General features: G+C 26.1%; 1 protein-coding gene across 1 annotated transcript in view; it reads right to left on the reverse strand.

The window, feature by feature from the left end:
- Positions 1–15,449, reverse strand: part of OtopLc (proton channel otopetrin-like c) — a 275,886-nt gene that overhangs the window by 240,133 nt on the left and 20,304 nt on the right. The gene's annotated exons all lie outside the window — the stretch shown is intronic.

Here is a 15,449-nt window from a genome sequence, read left to right on the forward strand (position 1 = left end):
GTGGAGAATATTCCTCAATAAAATATTTAAAAAATCCACGTTAATTGTGGACAATATTCCTCAATAAAATATTTAAAAAATCCACGTTTATTGTGGAGAATATTCCTCAATAAAATATTTAAAAAATCCACGTTTATTGTGGACTCCAATAAAATATTTAAAAAATCCACGTTTATTGTGGACTCCAATAAAATATTTAAAAAATCCACGTTTATTGTGGACTCCAATAAAATATTTAAAAAATCCACGTTTATTGTGGACTCCAATAAAATATTTAAAAAATCCACGTTTATTGTGGACTCCAATAAAATATTTAAAAAATCCACGTTTATTGTGGACTCCAATAAAATATTTAAAAAATCCACGTTTATTGTGGACTCCAATAAAATATTTAAAAAATCCACGTTTATTGTGGACTCCAATAAAATATTTAAAAAATCCACGTTTATTGTGGACTCCAATAAAATATTTAAAAAATCCACGTTTATTGTGGACTCCAATAAAATATTTAAAAAATCCACGTTTATTGTGGACTCCAATAAAATATTTAAAAAATCCACGTTTATTGTGGACTCCAATAAAATATTTAAAAAATCCACGTTTATTGTGGACTCCAATAAAATATTTAAAAAATCCACGTTTATTGTGGACTCCAATAAAATATTTAAAAAATCCACGTTTATTGTGGACTCCAATAAAATATTTAAAAAATCCACGTTTATTGTGGACTGCAATAAAATATTTTAAAAATCCACGTTTATTGTGGACTGCAATAAAATATTTAAAAAATCCACGTTTATTGTGGACTCCAATAAAATATTTTAAAAATCCACGTTTATTGTGGACTGCAATAAAATATTTAAAAAATCCACGTTTATTGTGGACTGCAATAAAATATTTAAAAAATCCACGTTTATTGTGGACTGCAATAAAATATTTAAAAAATCCACGTTTATTGTAGACTCCAATAAAATATTTAAAAATTCCACGTTTACTGTGTACAATATTCCTCAATAAAATATTTAAAAAATCCACGTTTATTGTGGACTGCAATAAAATATTTAAAAAATCCACGTTTATTGTGGAGAATATTCCTCAATAAAATATTTAAAAAATCCACGTTTATTGTGGAGAATATTCCTCAATAAAATATTTAAAAAATCCACGTTTATTGTGGAGAATATTCCTCAATAAAATATTTAAAAAATCCACGTTTATTGTGGAGAATATTCCTCAATAAAATATTTAAAAAATCCACGTTTATTGTGGAGAATATTCCTCAATAAAATATTTAAAAAATCCACGTTTATTGTGGAGAATATTCCTCAATAAAATATTTAAAAAATCCACGTTTATTGTGGAGAATATTCCTCAATAAAATATTTAAAAAATCCACGTTTATTGTGGAGAATATTCCTCAATAAAATATTTAAAAAATCCACGTTTATTGTGGAGAATATTCCTCAATAAAATATTTAAAAAATCCACGTTTATTGTGGAGAATATTCCTCAATAAAATATTTAAAAAATCCACGTTAATTGTGGACAATATTCCTCAATAAAATATTTAAAAAATCCACGTTAATTGTGGACAATATTCCTCAATAAAATATTTAAAAAATCCACGTTTATTGTGGAGAATATTCCTCAATAAAATATTTAAAAAATCCACGTTTATTGTGGAGAATATTCCTCAATAAAATATTTAAAAAATCCACGTTTATTGTGGAGAATATTCCTCAATAAAATATTTAAAAAATCCACGTTTATTGTGGAGAATATTCCTCAATAAAATATTTAAAAAATCCACGTTTATTGTGGAGAATATTCCTCAATAAAATATTTAAAAAATCCACGTTTATTGTGGAGAATATTCCTCAATAAAATATTTAAAAAATCCACGTTTATTGTGGAGAATATTCCTCAATAAAATATTTAAAAAATCCACGTTTATTGTGGAGAATATTCCTCAATAAAATATTTAAAAAATCCACGTTAATTGTGGACAATATTCCTCAATAAAATATTTAAAAAATCCACGTTAATTGTGGACAATATTCCTCAATAAAATATTTAAAAAATCCACGTTTATTGTGGAGAATATTCCTCAATAAAATATTTAAAAAATCCACGTTTATTGTGGAGAATATTCCTCAATAAAATATTTAAAAAATCCACGTTTATTGTGGAGAATATTCCTCAATAAAATATTTAAAAAATCCACGTTAATTGTGGACAATATTCCTCAATAAAATATTTAAAAAATCCACGTTTATTGTGGAGAATATTCCTCAATAAAATATTTAAAAAATCCACGTTTATTGTGGAGAATATTCCTCAATAAAATATGTAAAAAATCCACGTTTATTGTGGAGAATATTCCTCAATAAAATATTTAAAAAATCCACGTTTATTGTGGAGAATATTCCTCAATAAAATATTTAAAAAATCCACGTTAATTGTGGACAATATTCCTCAATAAAATATTTAAAAAATCCACGTTTATTGTGGAGAATATTCCTCAATAAAATATTTAAAAAATCCACGTTTATTGTGGACAATATTCCTCAATAAAATATTTAAAAAATCCACGTTTATTGTGGACTTCAATAAAATATTTAAAAAATCCACGTTTATTGTGGACTCCAATAAAATATTTAACAAATCCACGTTTATTGTGGACTCCAATAAAATATTTAAAAAATCCACGTTTATTGTGGACTCCAATAAAATATTTAAAAAATCCACGTTTATTGTGGACTCCAATAAAATATTTAAAAAAACCACGTTTATTGTGGACTCCAATAAAATATTTAAAAAATCCACGTTTATTGTGAACTCCAATAAAATATTTAAAAAATCCACGTTTATTGTGGACTGCAATAAAATATTTAAAAAATCCACGTTTATTGTGGACTCCAATAAAATATTTAAAAAATCCACGTTTATTGTGGACTCCAATAAAATATTTAAAAAATCCACGTTTATTGTGGACTCCAATAAAATATTTAAAAAATCCACGTTTATTGTGGACTCCAATAAAATATTTAAAAAATCCACGTTTATTGTGGACTCCAATAAAATATTTAAAAAATCCACGTTTATTGTGGACTCCAATAAAATATTTAAAAAATCCACGTTTATTGTGGACTCCAATAAAATATTTAAAAAATCCACGTTTATTGTGGACTGCAATAAAATATTTAAAAAATCCACGTTTATTGTAGACTCCAATAAAATATTTAAAAAATCCACGTTTATTGTGGAGAATATTCCTCAATAAAATATTTAAAAAATCCACGTTTATTGTGGAGAATATTCCTCAATAACATATTTAAAAAATCCACGTTTATTGTGGAGAATATTCCTCAATAAAATATTTAAAAAATCCACGTTTATTGTGGACAATATTCCTCAATAAAATATTTAAAAAATCCACGTTTATTGTGGACTTCAATAAAATATTTAAAAAATCCACGTTTATTGTGGACTCCAATAAAATATTTAACAAATCCACGTTTATTGTGGACTCCAATAAAATATTTAAAAAATCCACGTTTATTGTGGACTCCAATAAAATATTTAAAAAAACCACGTTTATTGTGGACTCCAATAAAATATTTAAAAAATCCACGTTTATTGTGGACTCCAATAAAATATTTAAAAAATCCACGTTTATTGTGGACTGCAATAAAATATTTAAAAAATCCACGTTTATTGTGGACTCCAATAAAATATTTAAAAAATCCACGTTTATTGTGGACTCCAATAAAATATTTAAAAAATCCACGTTTATTGTGGACTCCAATAAAATATTTAAAAAATCCACGTTTATTGTGGACTGCAATAAAATATTTAAAAAATCCACGTTTATTGTGGACTGCAATAAAATATTTAAAAAATCCACGTTTATTGTGGACTGCAATAAAATATTTAAAAAATCCACGTTTATTGTGGAGAATATTCCTCAATAAAATATTTAAAAAATCCACGTTTATTGTGGAGAATATTCCTCAATAAAATATTTAAAAAATCCACGTTTATTGTGGAGAATATTCCTCAATAAAATATTTAAAAAATCCACGTTTATTGTGGAGAATATTCCTCAATAAAATATTTAAAAAATCCACGTTTATTGTGGAGAATATTCCTCAATAACATATTTAAAAAATCCACGTTTATTGTGGAGAATATTCCTCAATAAAATATTTAAAAAATCCACGTTTATTGTGGACAATATTCCTCAATAAAATATTTAAAAAATCCACGTTTATTGTGGACTTCAATAAAATATTTAAAAAATCCACGTTTATTGTGGACTCCAATAAAATATTTAACAAATCCACGTTTATTGTGGACTCCAATAAAATATTTAAAAAATCCACGTTTATTGTGGACTCCAATAAAATATTTAACAAATCCACGTTTATTGTGGACTCCAATAAAATATTTAAAAAATCCACGTTTATTGTGGACTCCAATAAAATATTTAAAAAAACCACGTTTATTGTGGACTCCAATAAAATATTTAAAAAATCCACGTTTATTGTGGACTCCAATAAAATATTTAAAAAATCCACGTTTATTGTGGACTGCAATAAAATATTTAAAAAATCCACGTTTATTGTGGACTCCAATAAAATATTTAAAAAATCCACGTTTATTGTGGACTCCAATAAAATATTTAAAAAATCCACGTTTATTGTGGACTCCAATAAAATATTTAAAAAATCCACGTTTATTGTGGACTGCAATAAAATATTTAAAAAATCCACGTTTATTGTGGACTGCAATAAAATATTTAAAAAATCCACGTTTATTGTGGACTGCAATAAAATATTTAAAAAATCCACGTTTATTGTGGAGAATATTCCTCAATAAAATATTTAAAAAATCCACGTTTATTGTGGACAATATTCCTCAATAAAATATTTAAAAAATCCACGTTTATTGTGGAGAATATTCCTCAATAACATATTTAAAAAATCCACGTTTATTGTGGAGAATATTCCTCAATAAAATATTTAAAAAATCCACGTTTATTGTGGACAATATTCCTCAATAAAATATTTAAAAAATCCACGTTTATTGTGGACTTCAATAAAATATTTAAAAAATCCACGTTTATTGTGGAGAATATTCCTCAATAAAATATTTAAAAAATCCACGTTTATTGTGGAGAATATTCCTCAATAACATATTTAAAAAATCCACGTTTATTGTGGAGAATATTCCTCAATAAAATATTTAAAAAATCCACGTTTATTGTGGACAATATTCCTCAATAAAATATTTAAAAAATCCACGTTTATTGTGGACTTCAATAAAATATTTAAAAAATCCACGTTTATTGTGGACTCCAATAAAATATTTAAAAAAACCACGTTTATTGTGGACTCCAATAAAATATTTAAAAAATCCACGTTTATTGTGGACTCCAATAAAATATTTAAAAAAACCACGTTTATTGTGGACTCCAATAAAATATTTAAAAAATCCACGTTTATTGTGGACTCCAATAAAATATTTAAAAAATCCACGTTTATTGTGGACTCCAATAAAATATTTAAAAAATCCACGTTTATTGTGGACTCCAATAAAATATTTAAAAAATCCACGTTTATTGTGGACTCCAATAAAATATTTAAAAAATCCACGTTTATTGTGGACTCCAATAAAATATTTAAAAAATCCACGTTTATTGTGGACTCCAATAAAATATTTAAAAAATCCACGTTTATTGTGGACTCCAATAAAATATTTAAAAAATCCACGTTTATTGTGGACTCCAATAAAATATTTAAAAAATCCACGTTTATTGTGGACTCCAATAAAATATTTAAAAAATCCACGTTTATTGTGGACTCCAATAAAATATTTAAAAAATCCACGTTTATTGTGGACTGCAATAAAATATTTAAAAAATCCACGTTTATTGTAGACTCCAATAAAATATTTAAAAAATCCACGTTTATTGTGGAGAATATTCCTCAATAAAATATTTAAAAAATCCACGTTTATTGTGGAGAATATTCCTCAATAACATATTTAAAAAATCCACGTTTATTGTGGAGAATATTCCTCAATAAAATATTTAAAAAATCCACGTTTATTGTGGACAATATTCCTCAATAAAATATTTAAAAAATCCACGTTTATTGTGGAGAATATTCCTCAATAAAATATTTTAAAAATCCACGTTTATTGTGGAGAATATTCCTCAATAAAATATTTTAAAAATCCACGTTTATTGTGGACAATATTCCTCAATAAAATATTTAAAAAATCCACGTTTATTGTGGAGAATATTCCTCAATAAAATATTTAAAAAATCCTAGTTTATTGTGGACAATATTCCTCAATAAAATATTTAAGAAATCCACGTTTATTGTGGACAATATTCCTCAATAAATATTTAAAAAATCCACGTTTATTGTGGAGAATATTCCTCAATAAAATATTTTAAAAATCCACGTTTATTGTGGACAATATTCCTCAATAAAATATTTAAAAAATCCACGTTTATTGTGGACAATATTCCTCAATAAAATATTTAAAAAATCCACGTTTATTGTGGAGAATATTCCTCAATAAAATATTTTAAAAATCCACGTTTATTGTGGACAATATTCCTCAATAAAATATTTAAAAAATCCACGTTTATTGTGGAGAATATTCCTCAATAAAATATTTTAAAAATCCACGTTTATTGTGGACAATATTCCTCAATAAAATATTTAAAAAATCCACGTTTATTGTGGACAATATTCCTCAATAAAATATTTAAAAAATCCACGTTTATTGTGGACAATATTCCTCAATAAAATATTTTAAAAATCCACGTTTATTGTGGACAATATTCCTCAATAAAATATTTAAAAAATCCACGTTTATTGTGGAGAATATTCCTCAATAAAATATTTAAAAAATCCTAGTTTATTGTGGACAATATTCCTCAATAAAATATTTAAGAAATCCACGTTTATTGTGGACAATATTCCTCAATAAATATTTAAAAAATCCACGTTTATTGTGGAGAATATTCCTCAATAAAATATTTTAAAAATCCACGTTTATTGTGGACAATATTCCTCAATAAAATATTTAAAAAATCCACGTTTATTGTGGACAATATTCCTCAATAAAATATTTAAAAAATCCACGTTTATTGTGGAGAATATTCCTCAATAAAATATTTAAAAAATCCTAGTTTATTGTGGACAATATTCCTCAATAAAATATTTAAAAAATCCTAGTTTATTGTGGACAATATTCCTCAATAAATATTTAAAAAATCCACGTTTATTGTGGAGAATATTCCTCAATAAAATATTTTAAAAATCCACGTTTATTGTGGACAATATTCCTCAATAAAATATTTAAAAAATCCACGTTTATTGTGGACTTCAATAAAATATTTAAAAAATCCACGTTTATTGTGGAGAATATTCCTCAATAAAATATTTAAAAAATCCACGTTTATTGTGGAGAATATTCCTCAATAACATATTTAAAAAATCCACGTTTATTGTGGAGAATATTCCTCAATAAAATATTTAAAAAATCCACGTTTATTGTGGACAATATTCCTCAATAAAATATTTAAAAAATCCACGTTTATTGTGGACTTCAATAAAATATTTAAAAAATCCACGTTTATTGTGGACTCCAATAAAATATTTAACAAATCCACGTTTATTGTGGACTCCAATAAAATATTTAAAAAATCCACGTTTATTGTGGACTCCAATAAAATATTTAAAAAAACCACGTTTATTGTGGACTCCAATAAAATATTTAAAAAATCCACGTTTATTGTGGACTCCAATAAAATATTTAAAAAATCCACGTTTATTGTGGACTGCAATAAAATATTTAAAAAATCCACGTTTATTGTGGACTGCAATAAAATATTTAAAAAATCCACGTTTATTGTGGACTCCAATAAAATATTTAAAAAATCCACGTTTATTGTGGACTCCAATAAAATATTTAAAAAATCCACGTTTATTGTGGACTCCAATAAAATATTTAAAAAATCCACGTTTATTGTGGACTCCAATAAAATATTTAAAAAATCCACGTTTATTGTGGACTGCAATAAAATATTTAAAAAATCCACGTTTATTGTGGACTCCAATAAAATATTTAAAAAATCCACGTTTATTGTGGACTGCAATAAAATATTTAAAAAATCCACGTTTATTGTAGACTCCAATAAAATATTTAAAAAATCCACGTTTATTGTGGAGAATATTCCTCAATAAAATATTTAAAAAATCCACGTTTATTGTGGAGAATATTCCTCAATAACATATTTAAAAAATCCACGTTTATTGTGGAGAATATTCCTCAATAAAATATTTAAAAAATCCACGTTTATTGTGGACAATATTCCTCAATAAAATATTTAAAAAATCAACGTTTATTGTGGAGAATATTCCTCAATAAAATATTTAAAAAATCCACGTTTATTGTGGAGAATATTCCTCAATAAAATATTTAAAAAATCCACGTTTATTGTGGAGAATATTCCTCAATAAAATATTTAAAAAATCCACGTTTATTGTGGAGAATATTCCTCAATAAAATATTTAAAAAATCCACGTTTATTGTGGATTAATATTCCTCAATAAAATATTTAAAAAATCCACGTTTATTGTGGAGAATATTCCTCAATAAAATATTTAAAAAATCCACGTTTATTGTGGATTAATATTCCTCAATAAAATATTTAAAAAATCCACGTTTATTGTGGAGAATATTCCTCAATAAAATATTTAAAAAATCCACGTTTATTGTGGATTAATATTCCTCAATAAAATATTTAAAAAATCCACGTTTATTGTGGAGAATATTCCTCAATAAAATATTTAAAAAATCCACGTTTATTGTGGATTAATATTCCTCAATAAAATATTTAAAAAATCCACGTTTATTGTGGAGAATATTCCTCAATAAAATATTTAAAAAATCCACGTTTATTGTGGACAATATTCCTCAATAAAATATTTAAGAAATCCACGTTTATTGTGGACAATATTCCTCAATAAAATATTTAAAAAATCCACGTTTATTGTGGAGAATATTCCTCAATAAAATATTTTAAAAATCCACGTTTATTGTGGAGAATATTCCTCAATAAAATATTTTAAAAATCCACGTTTATTGTGGACAATATTCCTCAATAAAATATTTAAAAAATCCACGTTTATTGTGGAGAATATTCCTCAATAAAATATTTTAAAAATCCACGTTTATTGTGGAGAATATTCCTCAATAAAATATTTAAAAAATCCACGTTTATTGTGGACAATATTCCTCAATAAAATATTTAAAAAATCCACGTTTATTGTGGAGAATATTCCTCAATAAAATATTTAAAAAATCCTAGTTTATTGTGGACAATATTCCTCAATAAAATATTTAAAAAATCCACGTTTATTGTGGACAATATTCCTCAATAAATATTTAAAAAATCCACGTTTATTGTGGACAATATTCCTCAATAAATATTTAAAAAATCCACGTTTATTGTGGAGAATATTCCTCAATAAAATATTTTAAAAATCCACGTTTATTGTGGACAATATTCCTCAATAAAATATTTAAAAAATCCACGTTTATTGTGGACAATATTCCTCAATAAATATTTAAAAAATCCACGTTTATTGTGGAGAATATTCCTCAATAAAATATTTAAAAAATCCACGTTTATTGTGGAGAATATTCCTCAATAAAATATTTAAAAAATCCACGTTTATTGTGGATTAATATTCCTCAATAAAATATTTAAAAAATCCACGTTTATTGTGGAGAATATTCCTCAATAAAATATTTAAAAAATCCACGTTTATTGTGGATTAATATTCCTCAATAAAATATTTAAAAAATCCACGTTTATTGTGGAGAATATTCCTCAATAAAATATTTAAAAAATCCACGTTTATTGTGGATTAATATTCCTCAATAAAATATTTAAAAAATCCACGTTTATTGTGGAGAATATTCCTCAATAAAATATTTAAAAAATCCACGTTTATTGTGGATTAATATTCCTCAATAAAATATTTAAAAAATCCACGTTTATTGTGGAGAATATTCCTCAATAAAATATTTAAAAAATCCACGTTTATTGTGGACAATATTCCTCAATAAAATATTTAAGAAATCCACGTTTATTGTGGACAATATTCCTCAATAAAATATTTAAAAAATCCACGTTTATTGTGGAGAATATTCCTCAATAAAATATTTTAAAAATCCACGTTTATTGTGGAGAATATTCCTCAATAAAATATTTTAAAAATCCACGTTTATTGTGGACAATATTCCTCAATAAAATATTTAAAAAATCCACGTTTATTGTGGAGAATATTCCTCAATAAAATATTTTAAAAATCCACGTTTATTGTGGAGAATATTCCTCAATAAAATATTTAAAAAATCCACGTTTATTGTGGACAATATTCCTCAATAAAATATTTAAAAAATCCACGTTTATTGTGGAGAATATTCCTCAATAAAATATTTAAAAAATCCTAGTTTATTGTGGACAATATTCCTCAATAAAATATTTAAAAAATCCACGTTTATTGTGGACAATATTCCTCAATAAATATTTAAAAAATCCACGTTTATTGTGGACAATATTCCTCAATAAATATTTAAAAAATCCACGTTTATTGTGGAGAATATTCCTCAATAAAATATTTTAAAAATCCACGTTTATTGTGGACAATATTCCTCAATAAAATATTTAAAAAATCCACGTTTATTGTGGACAATATTCCTCAATAAATATTTAAAAAATCCACGTTTATTGTGGAGAATATTCCTCAATAAAATATTTTAAAAATCCACGTTTATTGTGGACAATATTCCTCAATAAAATATTTAAAAAATCCACGTTTATTGTGGACAATATTCCTCAATAAAATATTTAAAAAATCCACGTTTATTGTGGAGAATATTCCTCAATAAAATATTTAAAAAATCCTAGTTTATTGTGGACAATATTCCTCAATAAAATATTTAAAAAATCCTAGTTTATTGTGGACAATATTCCTCAATAAATATTTAAAAAATCCACGTTTATTGTGGAGAATATTCCTCAATAAAATATTTTAAAAATCCACGTTTATTGTGGACAATATTCCTCAATAAAATATTTAAAAAATCCACGTTTATTGTGGAGAATATTCCTCAATAAAATATTTAAAAAATCCACGTTTATTGTGGAGAATATTCCTCAATAAAATATTTAAAAAATCCTAGTTTATTGTGGACAATATTCCTCAATAAAATATTTAAGAAATCCACGTTTATTGTGGACAATATTCCTCAATAAATATTTAAAAAATCCACGTTTATTGTGGAGAATATTCCTCAATAAAATATTTTAAAAATCCACGTTTATTGTGGACAATATTCCTCAATAAAATATTTAAAAAATCCACGTTTATTGTGGACAATATTCCTCAATAAAATATTTAAAAAATCCACGTTTATTGTGGAGAATATTCCTCAATAAAATTGTCCAAGTTTATTGTGGACAATATTCCTCAATAAAATATTTAAAAAATCCACGTTTATTGTGGACAATATTCCTCAATAAAATATTTAAAAAATCCACGTTTATTGTGGACAATATTCCTCAATAAAATATTTAAAAAATCCATGTATATTGTGGATCAATATTCCTCAATAAAATATTTAAAAAATCCACTTTTATTGTGGATTAATATTCCTCAATAAAATATTTAAAAAATCCACGTTTATTGTGGATTAATGTTCCTCAATAAAATATTTAAAAAATCCACGTTTATTGTGGATTAATATTCCTCAATAAAATATTTTAAAAATCCACGTTTATTGTGGACAATATTCCTCAATAAAATATTTAAAAAATCCACGTTTATTGTGGACAATATTCCTCAATAAAATATTTAAAAAATCCACGTTTATTGTGGAGAATATTCCTCAATAAAATATTTAAAAAATCCAAGTTTATTGTGGACAATATTCCTCAATAAAATATTAAAAAAATCCACGTTTATTGTGGACAATATTCCTCAATAAAATATTTAAAAAATCCACGTTTATTGTGGACAATATTCCTCAATAAAATATTTAAAAAATCCACTTTTATTGTGGATTAATATTCCTCAATAAAATATTTAAAAAATCCACGTTTATTGTGGATTAATGTTCCTCAATAAAATATTTAAAAAATCCACGTTTATTGTGGATTAATATTCCTCAATAAAATATTTTAAAAATCCACGTTTATTGTGGACAATATTCCTCAATAAAATATTTAAAAAATCCATGTTTATTGTGGATCAATATTCCTCAATAAAATATTTAAAAAATCCACTTTTATTGTGGATTAATATTCCTCAATAAAATATTTAAAAAATCCACGTTTATTGTTGATTAATGTTCCTCAATAAAATATTTAAAAAATCCACGTTTATTGTGGATTAATATTCCTCAATAAAATATTTTAAAAATCCACGTTTATTGTGGACAATATTCCTCAATAAAATATTTAAAAAATCCATGTTTATTGTGGATCAATATTCCTCAATAAAATATTTAAAAAATCCACTTTTATTGTGGATTAATATTCCTCAATAAAATATTTAAAAAATCCACGTTTATTGTGGATTAATGTTCCTCAATAAAATATTTAAAAAATCCACGTTTATTGTGGATTAATATTCCTCAATAAAATATTTTAAAAATCCACGTTTATTGTGGTCTGGTGATGATGAAAAAATCTTTAATAAATCCACGTTTATTGTGGTCTGGTGATGATGACAAAAATCTTTTATCTTTATTGTAGTCCGGTGGTCCTCATAAAACCTTTAAAAATCTACTTTATTGAAGTCTGGTGATGCTGATAAAAATCGTGATGATCCCCAAAAAAAAAAAACATTTGAAAAATTCAAGTCTAATGTGGTCTGGCGGTTCTAATAAAAACCTTCAAAAAATTATAAAAAACAAGTTTATTGTGGGCTAATTGCCCCCTCAAATCGCCTTTTCTTGCCTGTTGCTACCAAAAATCGCCCTTACTTGCTCTTCCTGTTGATTTTCTTCCTGCTTTCCAGCAATTGCACACTACAAAAAACATCTCCGGTGTGAGTCTCATGTTTAAGTCAAAGTAATCAGTTTACAAATTAAGTAATACATTAAATAAACAATTACCCAATTCCATACCTCTAATTTAAAATGTACATCTGTATGTCGGTGTGGCCACACAAAGCTTCACAAATCCTTTCGTGTTATTAAATTCTCTGTAATTGCTACTAATCGTGTGCGGCTGGCTGCTGTTGATATTTGAACAACCCTAAATTACAGTAAACATCAGCAGAGGTAATAGAATGTCAAGAACGTTTAGCCATCTATTTAATATAAGTTGGAGATAACCTCGGTTATGATGAGTGCTTCTGCCTGTTTGTTTGTCTGTCCATTATTGTGAAATGTGTTAATGACTGTTTGCATGCCATAAATGGGGAAGAGCGAAACACACACACAGAGAGGTCGATGGGAGGATAAAATAAAAATTGATTTAAATATGTCTCGCCGCCTTTAGTCGTCGACATTGACCAAATGTTATTTTGTTGTGGTTTATTTTAGTTTGTTGGCTTGAAATTAAATATTAAATCAAAATAGCATTACCGCAAATTTGTGGTGAAAATTAAATTTTCGAAATTTAAATTTTTTTTGCATACATTTAGGCGTTTTGCAAAAATGTTGCCCGCATTTAGGAGTTTTCTTTGAAGTTTGGTGGAAAATAGCGCTAAACAATTTGTATAATTTAAGGCTTAATAAAAAAAAATATTGTTTACATTTTGGCTCTACCAAAAAAAAATAATAGCAAAAATATTGCCTACATTTAGGCGGCAATATTTAAGCTTATTTATGCATAACACATAAAATACATTATTTTCCATTGACTTTAATAACCAACAAAAAAAAACAACAATGGTTGGTAATTGTGTCTGTCCACTTCAGCGAGTGAGTGAAGTTGTGACGTTGTTACTAACCCACTGCCGTCTATATCTGCATTGACTCAATAACACTTGAAATGTTTGCACAACTTCAACAGTCCGCCGCCCGTCGCTGTGTTAAATGAATGAACTCAACCTGCTGTCGAAGGAAAACAAAACTGGCTTTTCACACAGGAAAGCCTATTTTTCTCTTACTACCAACACCACCAGCAGCACCATCAAAAAGCCAACAAGGATAATTCTTTTCATTACAACCAATGAATGGATGGGTGGCGGCTGACTGGGAATACCACCACACCACACATAAATAATAAATAACTTTAGACGAGGCACAACTATGAATGAATGAAATAAACGAGCGGTCCGACCATCATATGTAAAGATAACGTTAGTCGTCATCAGGTTCATGGTAGTTGTTTGGTTCCGTGACAGGTTGATGATGACGATGATCTGCCAAAGGTTTATGCTGACTTTCCGACTGACTGGCTGGCTTGCTGACTGCAACTACCTAACTAGCTATCTCTGTTTTCCATCTGTTCCTGTTCTTGTTTATCGCTGTGCTGCGCTAGTATGCCGCACCAACACCAATCATGAATGAATGGTTAGAGAGTGCAATGACTTTGTTGCTAAAAAGGTAAATTGGCAGGATCCAGGGTTGGCAAGGGTATTGAAGGCTCTTAACTTTTGTATTGATTGTGGGAAAAAACCATTTTACAAGAATAAAAAAAAAAACTGACAGAAAAATAAAAGAAAAAATCAACAACAACACTCACTTTACTCCTGTAATTTTGTGTCATATTGACAGACAACGTACATTGACATGGTTTTAAACAGAGTCACATCACATTATGATATAATTTCACATATAAATGGACAACGTTGACGCATAGACGTTGACGCTACTTTTTATGTTTTTGGTTCAATAAACTTTAAGCTTAGGCAAATTGAAAGCTTGTTACTAGTTCTGTTGATGGATAGTGTTGATATCCTTTTCTTTATCATACAAATATTAACAGTATATGAAAGGCACAGGCTGGCGGATCATAGGTGGTGTGAATTCATTACTTCGAGTTAGTTCTCTCAGAAAGAAATATTGCATGAGACACATAGGGGCGAATAATTACTGACATCAATCATACGATTCCAAAACAATTTCAATCAATATCTTAACTGAGGATTAATGGTCCTCAAAAATTTGTTTTAAAAAAAAAATCCACGTTTATTGTGGAATAATGGTCCTCAAAAAAATCTTTAAAAAATCCACGTTTATTGTGGAATAATGGTCTCCAAAAAATTCTTTAAAAAATCCACGTTTATTGTGGAAAAATGGTCATCAAAAAATTCGTTAAAAAATCCACGTTTATTGTGGAATAATGGTCCTCAAAAAATTCTTTAAAAAATCCACGTTTATTGTGGAATAATGGTCCTCAA

This window comes from Musca autumnalis, unplaced genomic scaffold (assembly GCF_047663935.1).
Source record: "Musca autumnalis isolate F117 unplaced genomic scaffold, ASM4766393v1 scaffold_3, whole genome shotgun sequence".
NCBI classification, from domain to species: Eukaryota; Metazoa; Arthropoda; class Insecta; order Diptera; family Muscidae; genus Musca; species Musca autumnalis.